Source organism: Neofelis nebulosa, chromosome 9, assembly GCF_028018385.1.
Source record: "Neofelis nebulosa isolate mNeoNeb1 chromosome 9, mNeoNeb1.pri, whole genome shotgun sequence".
In the NCBI taxonomy this organism is placed as follows: Eukaryota; Metazoa; Chordata; class Mammalia; order Carnivora; family Felidae; genus Neofelis; species Neofelis nebulosa.
The window spans coordinates 79,939,621-79,962,355 of NC_080790.1; the positions used below are offsets into that span (position 1 = coordinate 79,939,621).

Here is a 22,735-nt window from a genome sequence, read left to right on the forward strand (position 1 = left end):
AATTGTAAGACAATTTGTTTTTAATTTTTTTTTGACATTTTATTTGTTTTTTTGAGAGACAGAGAGAGACAGAGTGTGAGTGGGGGCAGGGTAGAGAGAGAGGGAGGCAGACACAGAATCTGAAGCAGGCTCCAGGCTCTCAGCTGTCAGCGCAGAGCCTGATGCAGGGCTTGAACTCATGAACTGCAAGATCATGACCTGAGCCAAAGTCAGATGCCCAACTGACTGAACCACCCAGGGGCCCCCAAAAATTTTAAGGCAATTTAAAAAGGTATAATACACACATAATGAAACTATCAGAAATATAAGAGAGAAAGGAACAAAAGAAATATTTAAAGTAATAATAACAGGGGCGCCTGGGTGGCTCAGTTGGTTGGGCAACCGACTTAAGCTCAGGTCATGATCTCACAGTTCATGAGTTCGAGCCCCACATCTGGCTCTGTGCTGACAGCTCAGGGCCTGGAGCCTACTTCAGATTCTGTGTCTCCCCATCTCTCTACCCCTCCCCTGCTCACACTCTGTGTCTGTCTCTCAATAATAAATAAATGTTAAAAAAAATAATAACAAATTGCAAAAATTAATGACACCAAACCAACAATCCAGGAAACACAGAGAACACCAAGTGGCAAAAAGTCTACATGTAAGCATATAGTATTCACATTGCAGAAAATAAAATGCAAAGATAAAATCCTGAAGAAGCCAAAGGGAAAAACTCACATTACCTATAGATGAACATGGATAAGAATTACAGGACTTCTCTTCAGAAACCATGCACACAAGCAGAGAATGGAGTAAAATATTTAAAGTATTGAAGGTCCTTTCTGCCTGTGGACGCCGCTGAGTAAGCATCGTGAAAGTCTCCCCTCCCACCGTCGTCATGTCTAAGTCAGAGTCTCCCAAAGAGCCTGAACAGCTGCGGAAGCTTTTCATTGGAGGTTTGAGCTTTGAAACAACCAATGAGAGTCTGAGGAGCCATTTTGAGCAATGGGGAACGCTTACGGACTGTGTGGTAATGAGAGATCCAAACACCAAGTGCTCCAGAGGCTTTGGGTTTGTCACCTATGCTACTGTGGAAGAGGTGGATGCAGCCATGAATGCAAGGTGGATGGAAGAGTTGTGGAACCAAAGAGGGCTGTCTCGAGAGAAGATTCTCAAAGACCTGGTGCCCACTTAACTGTGAAAAAGATTTTTGTCGGTGGCATTAAAGAAGACACTGAAGAACATCATCTAAGAGATTATTTTGAACAGTATGGAAAAATTGAAGTGATTGAAATCATGACTGACCAAGGCAGTGGCAAAAAGAGAGGCTTTCCTTTTGTGACCTTTGACGACCATGACTCTGTAGACAAGATTGTCATTCAAAAATACCATACTGTGAATGGCCACAACTGTGAAGTAAGGAAAGCTTTATCTAAGCAAGAGTTGGCTAGTGCTTCTTCTAGCCAAAGAGGTCCAACTGGTTCTGGGAACTTTGGTGGTGGTCGTGGAGGTGGTTTTGGTGGGAATGACAACTTTGGCCGTGGAGGAAACTTCAGTGGGCGAGGTGGCTTTGGCGGCAGTCGAGGTGGTGGTGGACATGGTGGCAGTGGGGATGGCTATAACGGATTTGGTAACGATGGAAGCAACTTTGGAGGTGGTGGAAGCTATAATGATTTTGGCAATTAAAACAATCAATCTTCAAATTTTGGACCCATGAAAGGAGGAAATTTTGGAGGCAGAAGCTCTGGCCCCTATGGTGGTAGAGGCCAATACTTTGCCAAACACAAAACCAAGGTGGCTATGGAGGTTCCAGCAGCAGCAGTAGCTATGGCAGTGGCAGAAGGTTTTAATTACTGCCAGGAAACAAAGCTTAGCAGGAGAGGAGAGCCAGAGAAGTGACAGGGAAGCTACAGGTTACAACAGATTTGTGAACTCAGCCAAGCACAGTGATGACAGGGCCTAGCTGCTACAAAGAAGACATGTTTTAGATAATACTCATGTGTATGGGCAAAAAACTTGAGGACTGTATTTGTGACTAATTGTATAACAGGTTAGTTTCTGTTCTGTGGAAAGTGTAAAGCATTCCAACAAAGGGTTTTAATGTAGATTTTTTTTTTTGCACCTATGCTGTTGATTGCTAAATGTAATAGTCTGATCATGATGGTGAATAAATGTGTCTTTTTAAAAAAAATAATAAAATAAATAAATAAATAATAAAATATTGAAGGAAAAATCCCACCAACCTAGAATTCTATATCTGGAAAAGCTATTCTTTCAAAGTGAAGAAAAAATAGACCTTCTAAGGCAAACAAAACCAAAATGAATTTGTTGCTAGTAGATGTGCCTTAGAAGAAATGTCAAAAGAAAATTTTCACAGAGAAGGAAAAGGATATATGTTAGGAACTGAGATCTATGTCAATTAAGGAAGAGAAAACAGAAAAAGAATAAGCGAAAGTGAAATAAAATGATTTACTTTTCTTATTCTTAACTGACCTAGCAGATAACAGTTTGTTCAACATAACAACAACAATATATTGGAAAATTATACCTTATGAATAAATAAAATGATTGACAGCAATGTTATAAAGAATAAGAGAAAAGATTTTCAAACACTCTATTTCAAGATACCTGCATTATCCCTACACTTGTAAAGTGTTGTTTAAAAGTGGACTTAGTTCTAAGTGTATATTAAAAATCTATGGTCACCACTTAAAAAAGTTTTTTAAAAAGAACTATATTGGAGTGCCTGGGTGACTCAGTTGGTTAAACAGCCAACTCTTGATCTCAGGGGCCAAATTTTTCAAGTTCTTACAATCAGCAGGACTTAACCCTTGGAACTTTAAAAATCAGCAGGCTTGGATCTGGGAGAGCTGGAAGGGCAAAAAGAAACTGAGTCCCTGCCCTCAAAGACACAGCGCAACAAATGGCCCAGCAGAATACAGCACTGAAGCAGCAGTTTGAAAAACACCTGGGGTAATGGGAGATTGTTTACTAATCTAAGGACAGGTGATGGAGATCTCTGGGAGACTTCTCCAGGAACAAAGGAGCTGGTGGGCACCATTTCCCTCCCCTGCCCCCAGCCTAGGCACACAGACATCTGTAGAAACCAGTGCTGCTAACGCCATACCATACTTCTGACTTGAGCAGTTCTGAAAATCCATCCCCTCCAATGCAAACCTTGCTACCACCACCCGCCTTGACCCATTTCTCTGCGGTCCTGCCAACTTTGATATGCTCTTGGCCAGAGCCGATCCAAAGCAGTGCCACAAGCCTGATAGTGGGCAAGCATCCCTGACAGGGGCCACCACTACTCCCAAGTGACTTCTGCCTGGGAAAGAGGGAAAGATAACCAAACACACAAGTCCAGCTGGGGCCCCAGCAACAGGCTGGGGACAGATACCTAGTCTGAGGGCAGGCCTTACCCACTAACAAAAGCTTCTCAGGGGACAAAACAGGGAAAGCACCCTGCAGTTTGGTGCTACTGCATCTCTATCAAACACCTAGTCTGACTCAACATAAGTCCAAGATGGCCCCAATTGGCCCACTAACAACATATAGGGACTAACCCCTGTCCACAGTAAAGTGAGCCGTTGCAGACAATAGGACTGAAGGTAAAAGTGGTTCAGTCACAACAGCAGAGTACATGCAACACACATAAGAGACACCCCTGAAGCACCACGTTCTAGTGAACAGTGGACACTGCACTGTAGGTCACTACAGGACCTCTTCAAGAGCAGGAGACAAACTGACTTTACTAACACACGGAAACATACACAATGAGGAGACAAGAAAATGTTCCAAATGGAAGAATAGGACAAAACACAGCAAAACACCTACACAAAACAGAGATAAGCAATATGCCTGATCAAGAATTTAAAATAATGGTCATAAAGATACTTACTAGACTTGAGAAAAAAGTGGAGGACCTCAGTAAGACCCTCAATAAAGAAAAAACTTAAAAAAGAACCAGCGATGAAGAACTCAATAAATAAAACTTAAAATGTACTAGATGAAATAAATAGTAGACTAGAGGAACCAGAAGAACAGATCAGTGACCTGGAGGACAGAGAAATGGAAAGCAATTAAGCTGAACAAGAAAGAGAAAAATAATAATAAAAAATGAAAATAGACTTAGGGAACTCAGTGACACCATCAAGAATAATAACATTCACATCATAGGAATCCCAGAAGAGAAGAGAGAGAGGAGAGAGGGCAAAAATTTTATTTGATGAAATAATAGTTAAAAAGTTCCCACATCTGGGGAAGGAAACAGAAATCCAGATCCAGGAGGCACAGAGAGCCTGCAACAAAATCAACCTAAGGAGTTCCACACCAAGACACATAATCATTAAAATGGCAGGAAGTAGTGATAAACAGAGAATTTTTAAAGCAACAAGAGAAAAGAAAATAGTTACATACAAGGAAGACTCCATAAAGCTATCTGATTCCTCAGCAGAAACTGCAGGCAATGGCATGATATAATTGATGAAAGGAAAAATCTTCAGCCAATAATACTCTATCCAGGAAGGAGAATAGAAGGATAAATAAAGAGTTTCCCAGAATAAGTTAAAGGAATTCATGACCAGTAAACCAGCTTTACAAAAAAATGTTAAAGAGGACTCTTTAGGGTAAAGGAAAGACCATAAGCAGGAGTAAGAAAAGGAGGAAGCACAAAAGGAGTGAAAATAAGTATACCCATACAAATCAGTCAGGGATTCACAAAATAAAAGGATTTTGAAGTATGATACCAAATATCTAAAACATTGCAGGGCAGAGGAGAAAAGAGTGGGTTCAAACATAAGTGACCATCAACTTAATGTAGACTGCTATAAACAGAAGATGGTATATACAAACCTATTGGTAACCATGAAACAAAAATGAGTAACAGATATGCAAAAAATAAAGACAAAGGAATCCAAGTATATCACTGAAGAAACTGAACAAACTGTGAGAAAAGAGAGCAAGAGAAGAAAGGAACAGAGAAGAATGGCATAAACAACCGTAAAACAAGTAATAAAATGGCAATAAGTACATACCTATCAATAATTACTCTGAATATGAATGAGCTAAACATTCCAATCAAGGGCAAAGGGTGACAGAATGGATAAAAAAAGTAAGACTCATCTATATGCTGCCTACAAGAGACTCATTTCAAATCCAAAGACACCTGCAAATTGAAAGGGAGGGGATGGAGAAACATTTATTATGCAAATGGAAGTGAAAAGAAAGCTAGGGTAGCAATATTTACATCAGAGAAAATAGATGTTAAAACAGACTATAACAAGAGGCAAAGAAGGACACTACATAATCAAAGGGAACAATCCAACAAAAAGATATAACAATTGTAAATGTTATTGCACCCAATATGGAGCACTCAAACATATAAGGCAGCACATAAAAAAACACAAAGGAAGTAATTGATAGTAAAACAGTAATAGTAGGGGACTTTAACACCCCACTTAAACCAATGGATAGGTCATCCAAACAGAAAATCAAAAAGGAAACAGTGACTTTGAATGACACACCGGCCCAGATAGACCTCACAGATATCTTCAGATTAATCCACACTAAAACAGTAGAATACACATTCCTTCAAATGCACATGGAACATTCTCCAGAATAGATGACATATGAGACCATGAAAGAAGTCTCAACAAATTCAAAAAGACTGAAGTCATACCATGCATGTTTTCTGACCACAACACTATGAAATTAAATATCAACCGTAAGAAAAAAATCTGGAAAAAACACAAATACATGGAGTTTAAATAACATGCTACCAAAAAATGAATGGGTCAACCAAGGAATTAAAGAGGAAATAAAAAAATACATAGAGAAAAAGGAAAATGAAAAAAAAAATCGTCCAAAATCTTTGGGATGTAGAAAGGTTGTTTTAAAAGGGAAGTTTACAGCAATACAGGCCTACCTGATGAAGCAAGAAAAATCTCAAATAAACAAACTAACCTTACACATAAAGGAGCTAGAAAAAGAAGAAAAAACAAAATTCCCTAAACCAGAAGGAAGGAAATAAACATTAGTCAAGAAATACATGAAATAGAAACTAAAAAAACAATAGAGCAATGAAACCTGGAAATGGTTCTTTGAAAGATCACCAAAACCAACTAACTGAAAGTCAAACTCACCAAGAAAAAGAGGACTAAATAAAATCAGAAATGAAAGAGAAATAACAACTGACACCACAGAAATACAAAGGATTATGACATAATATTATGAAAAATTATAAGCCAACAAATTCAACAAACTAGAAGAAATGGATCATTCCCAGAAACATAAAAACTACCAAACTGAATCAGGAAGAAATAGAAAATTTGAAGAGTCCAATTACCAGCAATGAAATTGATTCAGTAATCAAAAAACTCCCAAGTAACAAAAGTCTAGGACCAGATGGCTTCCCAGGTGAATTCTACCAAACATTTAAGGAAGAATTAATACCTATTCTTCTCAAACTATTTTAAAAAATAGAAAAACGAAAGCATCCAAATTCATTCTGAGGCTAGCATGACCCTGATACCAAAACCAGATAAATACACTACAAAAAGAATACTCCAGGCCAATGTATCTGATAACCATGGATTCAAAAATCTGCAACAAGGTGTTAGCAAACTGAATCCAACAATACAATAGAAAAAAATCATTCACCATGATCAAGTGGTATTTATTCCTGGGATGCAAGGGTAGTTCAATATTTGCAAATCAATCAATGTGATATATCACTTCTACAAGAGAAAGAAAAAAAAACATATGGATCACCTTTATAGATGCAGAAAAAGCAAATGGCAAAATACAACATTTAATCATGATAAAAACCCTCAACAAAGTAGGTTCAGAAGGAACATACAACATAATAAAGGCCATATGTGAAAAACCCACAGCTAACATCATACACAATGGTGAAAACTGAGAGCTTTTCACCTAAGATCAGGAACAAGACAAGGATGTTCACTCTTACCACTTTTACTCAACATAATACTAGATGACCTAAGCCACAGCAATGAGACAAGAAAAAGGAATAAAAGGCATCGAAATTGGTAAGGAAGAAGTAAAACTTTCACTATTTTCAGATGACATGACACTATATATATATACTTTCTATACAGTAATAATCAAGTAGCAGAAAGAGAAATTAAGAAAATAATTCTACAGGTGCATGGGTGACTCGGTTGTTAAGCATCCGACTCTTCATTTCGGTTCAGGTCATGATCTTGTGGTTTGTGAGTTCAAGCCCCATGTCAGGCTCTGTGCTGACAGTGTGGAGCCTGCTTGGGATTCTATCTCTCTCCCTCTCTCTCTGTCCCTCCTCCATTCATGCTCTTTTTCTCCAAATAAATAAACTTTAAAAAAAGAAAAGAAAAGAATGCCATTTACAACTACACCAAAAATGATAAAATGCCTAGGAATAAAATTAACCCCGAAGGTGAAATACTTGTACTCTGAAAACTATAAAACACTGATGAGAGAAATTTAAGAGGACATAAGCCAATAGAAACATATTCCATTATCCCGGATTGGAAGAACCAATATATATATTTAATGTTTATTTAATTTTGTGAGAGAGAGAGGGAGAGGGGGAGGGGCAGAGAGAAAAAGACACACATACATACACACACATACACACACAGAATCCGAAGCACACTCCAGGCTCTGAGCTGTCTGCACAGAGCCTGATGTGGGACTTGAACTCACAGACCACGAGATCTTGACCTGAGCCAAAGTCAGATGCCTAACTGACCGAGCCACTCAGGTTCTCCTGGAAGAACCAATATTTTAAAATATCCATACTACCCAAAGCAATCCTACCAAAACATCAACATAATTTTCCACAGAACTAGAACAAACAATCATAAAATGTTATGGGAACCATAAAAGAATAGCCAAAGCAATTATGAAAAAGAACAAAATTGTAAGTATCACAACCCCAGATTTCAAGATATACTATAAAGCTATAGTAAGCAAAACAGTATGGTACCAGTACCAAAATAGACACATCCATCAATGGAACAGAATAGAGAACACAGAAATAAACCAATAATTATATAGTTAATTAATCTTTGACAAATGAGGCAAGAATATACAATGGGAAAAAGACAATCTCTTCAACAAATGGTTTTGGGAAAACTAAACAAAAAGCAAAATTAAGCTACTGGGACTACATAAAAATAAAAAGCTTCTGCAAAGCAAACAAAATAATCAACAAAACTAAATGACTACCTACTGAATGGGAAAAGGTATTTGGAAATGACATATCCCATAAAGGGTTAGTATCCAAAATATATAAAGAACTTATACAACTCAACAACAAAAAACAAATAATCCAATTAAAATAGGCAGAGGACCTGAATAGAAATTTCTCCAAAGAAGACATACAGATGACCAACAGACACATGAAAAGATGCTCAACGTCAATAATCATCAGGCAAATGTAAATCAAAATCACCATGAACTATCACCTCACACCTGTTGGAATAGCTGAAATCAAAAACACAAGAAACAACAAATACTAGTGAGGATTTGGAGGAAGAACCCTTGTGTACTGTTGGTGAGAATACAAACTGGTGCAGCCACTATGGAAAATAGTATGGAGTTTCTTCAAAATTAAAATTAAAATTAAAATTAAAATTAAAATTAAAATTAAAATAGAACTACTATATGATCAGTAACTCCACCAGTGGGTATTTACCCAAAGAATACAAAACCACCAATTCAAAGAGATACATGCACCCCTATGTTTACTGAACTATTATTGACAATAGCCAAATTATGGAAGCAACCCAAGTGTTCATTAAAGGGTAAATGGATAAAGAAGATGATTTCTTTCTTTCTTTCTTTCTTTCTTTCTTTCTTTCTTTCTTTCTTTCTTTCTTTCTTTCTTTCTTTCCTCTATTTCTTTCTTTCTCTGTCTCCTTTCTTTTCTTTCTGCTTCTATTTCTAGTTCTCTCCATATATAATGGAATCTTACTCAGCCTTAAAAAAGAATGAAATCTTGTCATTTGCAACAACATGATGGAGATAGAAAGTATAATGCTAAGTAAAATAAGTCAGTCAGAGAAAGACAAATACCATATGATTTCACTCATAAGTGGACTTTATGAAACAAAACAAATGAACAACAACAAAAGAGACAAACCAAAAAACAGACTCTTAAGTATAGAGAACAAACCGAGGGTTACCAGAGGGGAGGTAGGAGGGAGGATAGGTAAAACAGTTGAAGGGATTAAAAGTACATTTATCATGATGAGCACTGGGTAATGTATACAATTGTTGAATCACTATATTGTACATCTGAAACTAACATAACACTGTATGTTAACTATACTGAAATTAAATTTTTTAAAAAGTTAATAAAAAATAAAGTTGGCAATGAAGAAAAAAAAGACATAACCATTTGTAATGTATATGCACCTAACAAGAGAATATGTCAACATATGTAAGGCAAGAAATAATAGAATGACAAGGAGAGACATAAAAATCCACCCCTATAGTTGGAGACTGCAATACCCTTCTATATGGAACTGACATATCTAGTAGGCAGAAACTCATTAAATATATAGTTGAACCAAACACCACCAATCACCTAGATTTAACTGACATTTCTAGAGTACTTAATTCAGTAACTGCATAATACACATTCTTAATCTCAAACATTCACTAAGGCAAACCATATATAGGCTATAAAACACACTTTAACAAACTTTTAAAAATAAAAATCATACCAAATATGTTCTTTGCTCACAACAAAATTGAATCAGGAATCATTAACAGAAGGATAGCTGGAAAATCTCAAAATATGTGGAAATTAAATAACACACTTCTAAATAACACGTGAGTCAAAGAAGAATCTTAAGAGAAATTTTTAAATATTTTAATAAAATAAAATAAAAATATAACTTGTCAAAATTTGTGGCATGCTGTGAAAGCAGTGCTTACAGGAAATTTATAGCACTGAATGCATATGTTAGAAGAGAAAAAAGATCTAAAATTAAGAATATAAGCTTCTACCTCAAGTAAACTAGCAAAAGAGTAAATTAAATGCAAAGTAAGCAGAAGAAAAAATTAATAAAAACCAAAGCAGAAGTCTATGAAATTTAAAACAAGAAGTTAAACAGAACGTATCAAAGAAACCCAAAGCTCGTTCCTTGAAAAGATCAATAAAATTGATTAACTTTTAGGCAGTCTAACCAACGAAAAAAGAGAAGACACAGATAACTAACATCAAAATGAAAGAGAGACTACAACTACTGATCATACGAACATAAAAAGATAATAACAATATTATTGTTAATGTTTATATCCTCTAAAACTTTGAATGTTGCAACCTAATCCCCAGTTCATATTTGGATGTGGTTCCTTTGGAAGGTGGTTACAACTGAGGGTGAAGCCCTCTAGAATGGGACTAGTGCCATTATTTAAAGAAAAAAAAAGACATCAAGGAACTCCCTCCCCTCTTCCAGCATATAAGGCCACAATGAGAAGAGCTAGAAGTAGGTCCTTACCAGACACTGAAACTGCAAGAGTCCTGATCTTGGACTTTCCCGTCTTCAAAATTGTGAAATGAATTGTTTAAGCCATCCACCAGGTCTGTGCTATTTTTGTTATAGCAGTCCAAATGGACATAGAAAATTATGAACAATTCTTAGCATACAAAATTGATAACTTAAATGAAACAGAACAATTCCTTGAAATATAAAATCTGCCAAAATTCATACAAGGAGATATAATCTCAAAGGTCTATAACTTATAAGAAATTGAATCAACAATTTATAAACTTCCAAAACAGAAATCACCAAACCTACATGGTTTTGCTGATTAATTCTACCAAATACTTAAGGAAGAAATTACTCCAGTTCTATACAATCATTTCCAGAAGATCAAAGGAGATGGAAAAGTTCCCAACTCATTCTACAAGGCCAGCATCTGGTACCAAAATCAGAAGAAGATTTTTCAAGAAAGGAAAATTACACACTAATATCTCTCATAAACATATATGCAAAAATATTCGACACAACATTACCACATTGAATCCAGTAAGGTGTAAAAAGAATTGCACACCACAACCAAGTGAAATTTATTCCAAATATGAAAGGCTGTTTCAACATACAAAAATCAATTGATGCAGAAGTGATGTAGCAAGATGGCTAAAAAGATATTCCTCACATGTTTCCCCAACTCAATCACAACAACTTCATATCTGTTCACAGTCACAAATGCCTATGTGGGAGCTTTGCAACCCAGGTAGGAGACTGTGAAACCCCAGTGGTCTACAAACAACGCGAGTCATTTTGAGAAGACAAGCCCATACCTAGGTAGCTGACTCGATAGCTGTGGCCTTAACTACAGACCCAGAAATAATTCCATACCTCTGAAGACTGGGCTACAGCTATCACCAGCACCATACTCCAAGGGATGCAGGAGTTGTCTCACTCAATCAAGGGCTGGGTAATAGGCTTACAGAAATTTGACCCACCTGTGGATAATGAAGTGCCCGAGAATGGCTCAAGCCTCTCTTGGCCAAGGTCTGGGAGCCCTGGGAGAACAATGAATTAGACAATTATCCATAGAAAAAAGAATCTTTGAGGGAGTCCAGAAGTCCAGGAGAGAAGTTCTAGCAACTCATTGGAGGGAGAAAATAAAAAGTAAGACTAAAGATGGTGGGGTAGTAGGATCCTAAGCTCACTCATCCCACAGACACACCTAGATAATAGCTAATCCAGGAATAGCAGCTAACCCAGGAAACGATGTGAAGACAAGCAGAACAGACTTTACACAGTTAATCATAGAGAGGAGGTCTATGGAGGGTAGGAGGGATGGAGAGTCAGGAACTAGACTCCCTGCAAGACTAACCACAAACAGGAGGGCACCACAAGCACAGATAAAGAAGAGAAGCACCACAGACATGGAATACTTGCACTGGGAAGACAAATCCCCATAATATTTGGCTTTGAAAACCAGTGGGACTTAACTTTGCAAATTTTCACAATCAGTTGGGCTTAACTGTGGGTATTTAAAAATCAGTGGGCTAAGTTCTAGAAAAGCCAGAGGGCAATAGGAGACAGAGTCCCTGCCTTTAAAAAGAGCATAACAAAAAATCCTGCAGAGATACAACATAGAAGGAATAGTTTGAAAAGCAGCTAGAGTGTACATGAAGGTGGCTTATATTATGCACTGGAGGGGAAGGGATCTTTAGACTTCTCCAAGAACAAGAAAGCTGGTGGATACCATTTCTCCCCCCAACCCCACCCCAGAGTTCTCTTATGGATCCCCCCATCCAATCACCTTGATCAGCAGGAGTCCTTTCCAAAATGGTTCCTGCCGTATATCATACAATCAGCCCATGCAGGGATTGGTACCACACCAAAGGGACTCCTGCCTTGAGATGAAGGGAAGATAACCACACATACCATTTCCACTACAGCCCCTGCAGATAGACCTGGGGGCAGACATAGAGTTTAACTGTAGGCTGCGCCCACCAACAAAAGGCTCTTAAGGAGACAACACAGGGAGAACACTCTGCAGGTTGGTGTGACCAAAGCCCCAATAAATGTGCTGAGGACAGGCATCTGGCTTAACTGATAAAGGTGACACTGCCCAACTACTAGCCCAAAGAGGCCCCAGATTGGCTCCTTATCAGCACAGAGACCAAACCCTGCCCACAAGAGGCAAAATGAGCTATTGCAGTTAAATATACCGAAGGCAAATGTAGTTCAGCCACAACAGTAGAGTACATGCAACCCATAAAGGAGATACCCCTGAAACACCTGGTTCTACTGAACAGGGAACACTGTGTTACAGGGCACCACAGGACCTCTTCTTCATAAGGCCACTACTTTCAAGAGCAGAAGATGTAACTAACTTTCCTAATACAAAGAAGAAAACAGAGGGGCAAAATGAAGAGACAGAGGAATATGTTGCAAATGAAATAACAGGACACAATCACAGCAAAATAACTAAATGAAACAGAGATAAGCAATATGCATTGTAAAAAATTCAAAGTAATGTTCATAAAGTTAGTAACTGGACTTGAAAAAAGAGTGAAGGTCTTAGTGAGATTTTCAAATTAGAGATATAAAATATAATAAAGAACCAATCAGAGATGAAGAACTCAATAACTGAAATTAAAAATACAATAGAAGTGAATCAATAAAAGATTAGAGGAGGCAGAAGAATAGATCAGTGACCTTGAAGGCAAAATAATGGAAAGCAACCAAGCTGAACAGCAAAAAATAAAAAAGAATAATAAAAAATGAGAATAAGTCAAGCAAAGTTAGCAACATCATCAAGCATAATAACATTATATTATAGTAAAACCTTGGTTTGTGAGCATAATTTGTTCTGGAAACATACTTGTAATCCAAAGCATTATGCATAAGCTATTATATAGGAACCTAACAGTAATGACAAATCAAAAACCTATAATAGATACATAAAAAATAAAAAGAAAGGAATCCAAGCATATCAATAAAGAAAGCCATCAAACCACAAGGGAAGAGAGCAAAAGAAGAAAGAACCAGGAGGAGGAGAAGGAGGAGGAGAAAAGAACAGAGAAAAACTGCAAAAACAAAAACAAAAACAAACCTCTGTATAACAAGTAACAATATGGCAATAAGTACATACTTATCAATAATTACTTTGATTATAAATGAACTAAATGCTTCTCAAAGACACAAGGTAGGGGCACCTGGGTGGCTCAGTTGGTTAAGTGTCCAACTTCAGCTCAGGTCATGATCTCACAGCTCACAAGTTCAAGCCCCATGTCAGGCTCTGTGCTGACAGCTCAGAGCCTGCTTCAGATTCTGTCTCTTTCTCTCTCCCTCTCTCTTTCTGCCCCTGCCCTGCTCATGCTGTCTCTTTCTCTCTCTCTCTCTCTCAAAAAAAAAAAAGACATAAGGTAATTGAATGGATTAAAAAAGCAAGATCCACCTATATGCTGCCAAAAAGAGACCTACTTCAGATGTAAAGGCACATGCAGACTGAAAGCAAGGTGTGGGAAAACATTTACCATGCAAATGGAAGTGAAAAGAAAGTTGGCATAGCAATACTTATAACAAACAAAATAGACTTTTTCAAAGACCATAAAAGGAGACAAGGAAAGATACACCATATTCATAAAGAGACTAATCCAACAAGAAGATAGAACAATTGTAAATATTTATGCATCCAATATGAGAGTTCAGTCCATACACAAGGCAACTATTAACAGACACAAAAGGAAGAAATTGAGAGTATTACAACAACAGGAGGAGACTTTAATATCCCACTTACATTAACAGATAGATCGGACAGAAAATCATCAAGGAAACAGTAGCTTTGAATGATATATTGGACCAGATGGACTTAACAGATATATTCAGAACATTCTATTCAAAACCAGAAGAACATACATTCTTTTCAAGTGTACATGGAATATTCTCCAGAGGAGATCACCTAAAGCCTAAAACAAATCTCAATAAATTAAAAATATTGAAATCATATCTCATCTTTTCCAACCACAATGGTAGGGGTGTCTGGGTGGCTCAGTCAGTTAAGCATCTGACTCTTGGTTTTAGCTCAGGTCACGATCTCACGGTTTGTAAGTGTGAGCGCCACAATGGGCTCTGTGCTGACAGCGTGAAGCTTGCTTGGGATTCTCTCTTTCCCTTTCTCTCTGCCCCTCCCCTGCTCTCTCTCTCTCTTTTCCATAATAAATAAATAAATGAACTTTAAAAATTTTATAAAACAATCACAAGAAAAAAATCAGGAAAGAACACAAATACATGGAAACTAAATATCATGCTACTAAATAATGAACAAGTCAACCAAGAAATCAAAGAGGAAATCAAAAAATGCATGCAGACACATGAAAATGAAAATATAACAGCTCCCAATCTTTGAGATGCAGCAAATGATGTTCTAAGAGGAAAGATTACAACAATATAGGTCTACCTCAAGAAGCAAAAAAAATCTCAAATATACAATTGAACCTTACACATAAAGGAGCTAGAAATAGAAGAACAAGGCCCAACACCAGTAGAAGGAAGTAAACAATAAAGATTCAAGCAAAAATAAATAACATAGAGACTAAAACAGATACAATATATCAATGAAATCATGAGCTGGTTCTTTGAAAAGATCAACGAAACTGTTATACCTTTAGCCACACCCATTAGAAAGAGAGACAGAGATAGAGACAGAGAGAGAAAACCCAAGTAAATAAAATCAGAAATGAAGGAAGAGAAATAACAACCAATATCATAGAAAGGATTATGAGAAAATATTATGAAATATTATATGCCAACAAATTGGACAACCTAGAAGAAATGAATGCATTCCTAGAACCATATAATCACCCAAAATTGCATCAAGAAGAAATAGAAAATTTGAACAGACTAGCAATGATATTGAATTGGTAATCAAAAAACTCCCATCATACAAAATCCAGGACCAGATAGCTTCACAGGTGAATTCTACCAAACATTTAAAGAAGAGTTAATACCAAAGGAGAAGAGGCCAAGATGGCAGAACAGCAGAGAAGATTTTTTTGTGTCTCTCATTCCTGAAATACAGCCAGATAAACACTAAACCATCCTGCACACCTAGAAAACTGATTTGAGGATTAACACAACAATCGGCACAACCTGAACCAGAGAACTCAGCATGTATGCAGGGTGGAGAGATGAACTGGGGGAGAAAACTGTGGAGGGCAGGGAGCTGTTTTTGCTTGCAGAGAGAAGACAGAGATGGGGAGGGGGGAGAGTACAGAAAGAATCCCCCGCCTGAAAGCAGCTGGAGAGAAAAGAAAGAGTACACAAGGGACTGAACAAAAAAGGGAGAAAGGAGAAAGGAGAGGGTTTAAATTCCATTAAGACTCTATAAACAGAGGAAGCGCATAGTCTGAAACTCCTCAGCTCAATACCTGGCGGTGCTCTGGTGGGAAGGATGAATCCCCAGGAGCAGAGACCGAGGTCCTCTGGGTCCTCAGGCCAGACAGGGAGAGGTGGTCCCCTGCTGGGAGGACATTTGGTAGAGGCTGTATGGCCTCCCCACAGGCAAAGGTCCCAGTGGAAGCCAGAGAACAACCACATTTTCTGGTGCTGGAACAAGGACATTCAAGCGGAGGCCTAGCACCAGATGTGTGTTGTGATTTTCCATAATCCCTGAAACGCTGCTGCTACACAATCGCATGACCTTTTCCTGGCTGGCACTGAGCCACAGTCTCTGGGCACTGGCAGCAGCGTGGTCTTCCGAACATTCCTGGGGACAGGCTGGCACCCGGCCATTGCTCAATGAGATCCTCCCTCAGAAGGTCTGAGCAGGTCAAAGCTGGAGACCCTCAGAAGTGAGGGGTTGGGAAACACAGCCGCATCTGAGATAAAACTCAGGAGGGAGGTGCTGCCTGGCAACCTGATGACTTGGTCAGGGACAGTGTAAAAGCAGGGAGTGGATGGAAGCTGGAGACAAAGGAGGGGTGTGCGACTGCTGGTGGGGAGAGCAAAGAGGTCTGATACTAGAGACTGGGTAGCTGAGTGACACCATTTTCACCCCTCCCACGCATGCACATACACACCTACAGGCACCACAACAATCCACCCCAGTAAGCTAAGCAGCACCATCTAGTAGAGAACAGAGCCATTACACTAAGCCCCGCCCAACTGGGCCAACCTCACTCTTCAGGAACAACACAAGTCTCTCTGCCTGTTTAGTTTACAGACTATAAAGTACTTCATAGTTCGACTTCTAGGGGAAACCGATTTAATTTCAATCATACCACAGTTTGTTTGCTGGTCCATCTATTCAATTTTTTTTTCTTTTCTTATTCTTCAATACAGAAAGAGAAAAAATTTATTTTTATTTTCCATTTCTATTAAAAATATTTTCTTTAGTTTTCTACTATATTTTTTACATTTTTGTAAATTTTTTAAACTATTTTTTACTTCCATTATTTCACTTTATTCTATCTCACTGTATTCATTTTTTCAAAATTTTAAACATTTTCCTTTTTCTTTTCTTATCTTTCCCCCTTTCCTCTAATCTATCAAGCTCCTTTCAACAACCAGATAGACCAGAACACACCTAGGATCTAGCATCCTTTATTTGATTTTTTTGTGGTTTTTAAATTTTTTATTACATTATTATTTACTTTTCTTCCTTCAAAATGACAAAACGAAGGAAATCACCCCAAAAGAAAGAACAGGAAGAGATGACAGCCAGGAACTTAATAAACAGATATAAGCAAGATGTCTGAATCAGAATTTAGAATCACGATAATAAGAATATTAGCTGGGGTTGAAAACATTAGAATCCTTTTCTGCGGAGATAAAAGCTAGTCAGGATGAAATTAAAAAATACTATAACTGAGTAGGAATCTCGAGGAGTGGCCATGGTGGCAGGGATGGATGAGGCAGAGCAGTGAATCAGCGATACAGAGGACAACTTATGGAGAATAATGAAGCAAACAAAACAGTGAGACTAAGGCAAAAGAGCATGGTTTAAGAATTAAAGAAATCAGTGACTCATTAAAAAGGAACAACATCAGAATCATAGGGGTCCCAGAAGATGAAGAGAGAGAAAAAGGGGTAGAAGGGTTATGTAAGCAAATCACTGCAGAAAACTTTCCTAACCTGGGGAAAGTCACAGACATCAAAATCCAGGAGGCACAGAGGACTCCCATTAGATTCAATCAAAAAACAACCATCAACAAGGCATATCATATTCAAATTCACAAAATACTCAGGCAAGGAAAGAATCATGAAAGCAGCAAGGGAAAAAAGTCCTTAACCTACAAGGGAAGACAGATCAGGTTTGCAGCAGACCTATCCACAGAAATCTGGCAGGCCAGAAAGGAGTGGCAGGATATATTCAATGTGCTGAATCAGAAAAATATGCAGCCAAGAATTCTTTATCCAGCAAGACTGTCATTCAAAATAGAAGGAGAGATAAAAAATTTCCCAAACAAAAATTAAAGGAGTTCATGGCCACTAAATCAGCCCTGCAAGAAAATTTAAGGGGAACTCTCTCAGGGGAGAAAAGACGGGGAAAAAAAAGAGAAACAGAGAGAGAGAGATAGAGAGAGACCAAAAGCAACAAAGACTAAAAAGTACCAGAGAACACCACCAGAAACCCCAACTCTATAAGAAACATAATGGCAATAAACTCGTATCTTTCAATAAACTCGTATCTCACTGTAAACATCAATGGACTAAATGTTCCAATCAAAAGACATAGAGTAACAGAATGGATAAGAAAACAAGATCCATCTATATGGTGTTAACAAGAGACCCACTTTAGACCTAAAGACATCTTCAGATTGAAAGTAAGGGGATAGAGAACCATCTATCATGCTAATGGTCAACAAAAGAAAGCCGGAGTAGCCATACTTATATCAGACCATCTAAACTTCAAAATAAAGATTGTAATAAGAGATGAAGAAGGTCATTATGTAATAATTAAGGGATTTATCCACCAAGAAGACCTAACAATTGTGAACATTTATGCTCCAAATATGAAAGCACCCAAGTATATAAACCAATCAATCACAAACATAAAGAAACTCATTGGTTATAATAGCATAATAGTAGGGGACTTCAACACCCCACTTAGCGCAATGGACAGACCATCTAAACAGAAAATCAACAAGGGAACAATGGCTTTGAATGACACACTGGACCGGATGGACTTAAAAGATATATTCAGAACATTTCATCCTAAAACAGTGGAATACAAATTCTTCTCCAGTGCACATGGAACATTCCTCAGAATAGATCACATTCTCAGACACAAATCAGCCCTCAACAAGTACAAAAAGATCGAGATCATACTGTGCATATTTTCAGTCCACAATGCTATGAAACTTGAAATCAACCACAAGAAAAAATGTGGAAGATAGCAAATAGTTGGAGACTAAAAAACATCCAACTAAACAATGGATGGGTTAAACAAGAAGTTAAGGAGGAAATTAAAAAGTACATTTTGTTCTTTCTTAAAGATAATTTCTATAAGTTTATTGATATTCTTTGTTTAATGAGACATTATCATCATATCCTCCTTCACTTATTTAAACATTTTTCATTTAATTCTTTGAACATATTTATAGTGGATATTTTGAAATTTTGCCTGTCAAATTTGACATCTGATTTTTCTCATAGCAATTTTTGTTGTCTGCTACCTCCATCTGCTATTCCATTGATCTATTTGTCTCTATTCCATTGATTGATTTGTCTATTCTTTTACCAATCCTGTGCCATCTTAACCACTGCAGCACTATAGCAAATCTTTAAGTCAGGTTGTGTTCTCCTTCAGTATTGAATTTGCTATCTCATATCTTTTGCCTTTCCATATAAACTTTATAATCAGTTTGTTAATATCCACAAAACTACATGCTGGAATTCTGGCTGAGATGGAATGAATCTATACATCAATTTGGGGAAAACTAACATCTTAACAATAACAAGCCTTTCTACCCATGAACATGGACTCTTTCTCCATTTATTTGGATCTTTGATTTCTTTCATCAAAGATTTATAACTTTTCCTTATATATAACTTGTACACATTTTTTTAGATTTGCATTTAAGTGTAAACACTTCCCAACTCATTTTATCAGGCCAGTTATTATTCTGTTACCAAAAAAAAAAAAGATAAGACATTAATCACAAGGAAAGAAAACTATAGACCATTATCTCTTAGGAATATAGACACAAAATCCTCAAGAAAATACTAGAAAACAAAATCCAGCTACATAAAGCTTAATTATACACCATGACTAAGGTGGGATTTACTCAGGAATACAAAGTTGGTTTAACATCTGAAAGCCAATTAATGTAATATACTGTATTTATAAAATAAAAAACAGACACCACATGATCATTCCAAAGACACAGAAAAGGCATTTGAGGAAAAATCCCTCAACTAGCATAATAATGTGAAACACTAAATGTTTTCCCCCTAAGATCAGGAAAAAGACAAGGATGTCCCTCTCCTCTTATCACTTCTATTCGCATTGCTCCAGAAGTTCTAGGTAGGGCAACTGACCAAAAAGAAATAAAAACATTCAGATTGGAAACAAAGTAAAAACTATCTGTTTGCAAATTACACAGTCTTGAATATAGAAAATTGCAAAGAATCCACTAAAAATGGTGAGAATGAATAAGTTCAGCTAGGTTGTAGGATACAAGATGAATGTATAAAAATCAATTGTGTTTTTATGTATTCACATTGAATAATACCAAAATGAAAATAACAACCCTGTTACAATAGCATCCAAAAAAAAAAAAATACTTAGGAATAAATTTCACAAAAGAAGGCATAACTTATACTCTGAAAACAAAATATCATTGAAAGAAATTAAAGATTTAATAAATGAAACTGGAGCCAGTGTTCACTGATCAGAAGACTTAATAATGTTAGGATGGCTGTAGTTCCCAAATTATCTACAGGTTCAAAATAATTCCTATCAGAACCTCAGGTGGCTTCTTTATAGAAATTGCAAAGTTGATCCTAAAATTCATATGGAAACTCAAAAGACCTAAAATAGCCAAAACAATCTTGAAAACAACAACAACAACAACAACAACAACCAAGGAAGACTCACACTTTCCCATTTCAAAACTTACTACAAGGCAATGGTAATTAAGACTGGGGTACTGCCATAAGGATAGACATATACATCAATGGAATAGAATTAAGAACACAGAAATAAAATCATGTGCCTAAAATCTACTTATTTTCAATAAGGGTACCAAGAGCAAATGTTGATTAGACAACTAGATAGCCAGATGCAAAAGAATGAAGTTGGACCCTCACTTCATACTATGTACAAAAAATTAAATCAAAATGAAGCAAGGACCTAAATGGGGGCTCAGAGCCTAATTTTTGAGGTGATAAAAATTTTCTAAAACTGTGGTAAAGGCTGCATAACTCTGTGAATATACTAAACTCATCTGAATTGTACACTTCCAATGGATGAACTGTATGGCATGTGAATCATATCTCAAAAAAGCTGTTACCAAATCCCACAAAGATGTGTAGTATGATACAGCTAAAGCAGTGTGTAGAGAAAAATGTAAAACTCTAAACAACTATATTAAAGAAAAATGGCCTAAAACTAACCATCTAAGTGTTCACCTTAAAAATTTTTTATTTTTATTTGTTTACATTTTTTAAATAAGAGTAAATTAAACTTAAATGATGTACAAGGAAAGAAATAATATTGAGAAGAAATCAATGAAATGTAAAACCAAGAATAAGTAAAAATCAATGAAATTAATACTGATACTTTGAAAAGATTAACATAATGATAAATTTCCAAGTAAACTGATGAAGAAAATTGAGAAAAGTCATGAATTATCAATACCAAGAATGCAAAAGGGATGTCATTAAAAATTTCAAATAACTTTTTGACAACAAATTTGGCAACTTTGATGAAATGGACATAGCTTAGAAAAACACAAATTGACAAAAGTGATTTAAGAAGAAATAGAAAATCTGAATAGCTCCAAATAAATTTAAAACTTCAAGTAATTGAAAATCTACCCCTGCCCACATTTTCTGGCCCATATGGTTTCGTTTGTGAATTCTACCAACAGTTAAAGAAAAAATAATAACAATATACTAACTAGAATAGAGAAAGGAACACATCCATTTATTCTATGAGGCAGCATTAACCTGGCTAACATACCTCAGTAATTTATAAAGCAGATTAACAATATCTGACAATGATATTACAAGACAATCATAGATCAATATCCTCATGAAACAGATGCAAAAATATACAACAAAATATTATAATTTAACAATTTATTTAAAATATTAGCAATCTAATAATTTATTTTAAAGGGTAATATATCATGGCCAACTGGATTTATTACAGGAATATATTTTTAAAATTTTTTAATTTTTATTGAGTAAATTCTACCCTCAACACAGAGCTTGAACTCACAACCCCGAGGTTAAGAGTCATATGCTCCACTGACTGAGCGAGCCAGGCATCCCTCCATGATTGATTTTTAAAAATCAATCAATAAGGAGAAGATGGCAGCATAGGAGGATGTTGGGCTCACCGTGTCCTGCTGATCACTTAGATTCCACCCACATCTGCCTAAATAACCCAGAAAACCACCAGAAGACTAACAGAATGAACTCCCTGGAGCCCAGTGTACACAAGAGGCCCACAGAAGAAGTTAGGAAGAGCGGAGAAGCAGTGCGCACTACACGGATTGGCAGGAGGGAGCCGGGGCAGTGGAGGGGCAGCCTGCCAGGAAAGGCAGAACCCCTGAAGTCTGGCTTGCAATAGCGGAGGGGCCGGACTCCATGTGTTCTGACAGCCAGCAGGACGTAACATCTGGAATGTTAAAAGTCAACAGCTCTGCTCTCGGAGAACGGGGAGGGCGAGAGGACACGGGAAGGGAGAGTTGTTGAGCCCCACAAGACAGAGCTCAGCTTGGCGGAGGAACACAGGTGCTGGCCAGTGCCAACTCCCTCTCCCATCCCCGAGCCAAAATTCAAAAGAGAACCAGTTCCTGTCACCAAATTTAGAATAATTTCTAAATTATTCTAATAGTCACAAAATTAACTTTTTTCAAGCTGGACTTGAAAAAAGTATAGAGGACAGCAGAGAATCTATTACTACAGAGATCAAGGGACTAAGAAACAGTCAAGAGGAGCTAAAAAATGCTCTAAATGAGGTGCAAAATACAATGGAGGCGACAGCAGCTCGGATTGAAGAGGCAGAGGAGAGAATAGGTGAATTAGAAGATAAAATTATGGAA

The 22,735-nt window shown here is 37.1% G+C and overlaps 1 protein-coding gene and 1 pseudogene across 9 annotated transcripts in view; one reads left to right on the forward strand and one right to left on the reverse strand.

Annotated features, from left to right (window-relative positions):
* TSGA10 (testis specific 10) overlaps window positions 1-22,735 on the reverse strand; it is a 149,732-nt gene that overhangs the window by 42,027 nt on the left and 84,970 nt on the right. The gene's annotated exons all lie outside the window — the stretch shown is intronic.
* On the forward strand, window positions 842-1,963 carry LOC131485224 (heterogeneous nuclear ribonucleoprotein A1-like; annotated as a pseudogene).